This window comes from Pocillopora damicornis, chromosome 5 (assembly GCF_964200805.1).
Source record: "Pocillopora damicornis chromosome 5, jaPocDami1.2, whole genome shotgun sequence".
Lineage (NCBI taxonomy): Eukaryota > Metazoa > Cnidaria > Anthozoa > Scleractinia > Pocilloporidae > Pocillopora > Pocillopora damicornis.
In genome coordinates, this window is record NC_142674.1 from 18,849,401 (window position 1) to 18,852,085 (window position 2,685).

Here is a 2,685-nt window from a genome sequence, read left to right on the forward strand (position 1 = left end):
GCAGAATGTGGAATCAGCCAAAGAATCGCTGCCCGAAATAAGGAAAAACTGTCCTGCTAAAGAATCGTAACTCGTTCAATTTGTCTGGAATAGAGGATCCTATCTTTTATAAGTGAGTTGATATCATGAACGAGTTATTTTGTAAAGAATTTTTGGATTATTTTCCTACATACACAGAACTTAAAGATCTTCGTTTGACTTTTATCACCAACTGCATTTTCAACAATTTTATAACTCACACCTCCATCATGTTGAATATTGCAACAATCTACGCTATCCACAAAACTTCGGCAATGGTAAAACTTTGAAAACTCTGCTGCTGAGTCTTGCCTTCTCGGACCTTGCTGTTGGTTTGTTTAGCCAACCATTATACACTTTTTTTCTGATCAAGTGCTTACAACCGGAAAATCTTAACTGTAATACTTATCAAGTGCTGATTATTTCAGGTTATTTATTCTCAACTGCTTCATTCTTTGGTGTCGTGGCTGTAAGTGTAGACAGGTTCTTAGCTGTTCGTCTTCATCTCTGATATCAAGAGCTTGTGACTCACAGGCGTGTTAAGTTGTTGTTGTGGTGATCGGCAAATGGCTGTGCAGTGCATTTGTTTCGTTGATAACGTTGTGGGGGTTACCTGGTACTCGGGATCTTATAGGGTCAGTTGTTGCAGCTTTCGGTTTCATTGTCACTTTTGTGGTGTACACCAGGATATATTTTACTGTACGACGGCACAAGAAACAGATTCACTATATGCAAGTACAAGAAGTAGCTCATTCTGATGGAATAAAAAAACTTTATTGTTCTTATCAAATCCACAGTTAGCTTATTCTACGTATATCTCTTGTTGTTGATTTGTTATTTGCCTTTTTTTATTTGAGTATCGCTTCAAAACACTTTTTTCTTTACTCATTGACTCTCATATTTCTTAATTCATCTTTGAACCCTGTCATTTACTGCTGGAAGATGAGACACGTTCGACAAGCTATCATGGACATACTGCGAAAGATGTCTCTGAAGAGCAATCGGCCATTACGAATAAACTACAATCGATCATTGAGTGTTGTCCAAATTGATAACTGATCCACTCTGTACGTCTAACATGGACTTTGCGTGGTTTGTTTACGACAAAGGAAATAGGGAGAAAGAATATTGTACATAAACTTAGTGATATGACTCAGCAGCCAAATAATTGTGTATTCAGTCGAGTTTTCAATACGCAATACATAAAAATTATAACAAGTGGAAAGGAAGACGCCAATGAAACAGGAAAGCTGGTTTGCTTATCGTTTAATAATTCTTATTAAACGTGCTTCATTTGCTTTTTGCCTCAGCCTGGTTGGCTACCCTAAGGAGGTTAAAATATAACAAAACTGTTTAGGCTTACCACAGTACAAGGCTCAAAGCTTTGATGACTCATTTTTTTTATGTAGTCATAAGTTGATAAGAGGGGAATTCCTTTGAAGCATGTTCAAAAACGTTGCTTTAGCTCATGAAAAAGCGAGTTTTTATTATCAATATAATCAATTTTTTTCCATAGAAGCATTACCCTAAGAAGAAGTGATGCGAAGAAAATTTCTCTTACCTTAATGAGAACAAGCTTTTACGGGCATAGAGTTATAAAGCACCTGTTTGCGCTAATTTTGTTGAATGGATCACGTTGGAGACAGAGATCCTGGAGTATTTTTCTTTCAATTTACCACTTTTCACTTTGTTTTCAATAATCTCATTTTATTGACCGATTAACTTGTCTAGAAATTGCCAAGAATTCTTATCTTGATTCCAAAACCTATCTGTTATTTGCATATAAACAAAAGAAATAACAAACTTAATTGTAAGTTCTTAACATCCCCAGGGTAATCAATAACTCTAAAGCCACCTCTGTTTTCCTTTTCATATGCAGCATTCTACTTCGACTACGTTTTCACCTCAAAAGTGTCAGGAAGAACTCGATGCTTTTTGTTCTTTGTTTAGTTTTCAAGTATATTGATCAATCCATTTTCGTCTTCACTCTAATCATTAGCTAATGATTAACATCGATTCTTCTTCCCTCGTAAATACTAGCTCCTTTTTCTTCCTGAGGGCATTACGGCATGTCATTTAGTTGTCAGTGCTAGTTTTAAGAGATTTGGCGAAACAGTTGGTAGTTATAGGTAAAATTTACAAGGAAAAAAAAAAAGGAAAGCTTTTCCGAAGCTTAAGTCCGCAACTACCGTTTCTTCATTCTGATTTTAAATTAAAAGCGACGGAAACCTTAATATGAATAAAAGCATGTGTCCTTACTATATCCTCTGCCCCCCCCCCCCCCCCACAAAGAACAGAAATACTGACCGTTCCTTTTGTAGGATATAGGACAGATGAACTATTTTTTAATGGCCTTCCCGCCGTAGAACCCAAATTGTATGCATCTCCTTTAAACAGCAACGATTTCTGCAAAATACCTCACGGAAGGCGGAGCTAGGGGCTGGGGCAAGGGAGGCTTTCAAGGACACATTTTATTTTGTGTTAGTATGAGTATTAACATATTCAAGATATATGATTAAGAAACAAGCCTCGGGAGAAAAGTGTCGATTGCAAAATACAATTGAACATCTTGACTGGCTCCATCTCTGAATTAATTTGTCTGACGTAAGTTCTTTCTTTGTCATTGGCTGACATCTCAAAAACCCATATTGCGAGAATTAAGAGGAT

The 2,685-nt window shown here is 36.6% G+C and overlaps 1 pseudogene; it reads left to right on the plus strand.

Moving 5' to 3' along the window:
* LOC149045799 (beta-4C adrenergic receptor-like) lies at window positions 1-1,313 on the plus strand (annotated as a pseudogene).
* Window positions 1,314-2,685: the final 1,372 nt, after the last annotated feature.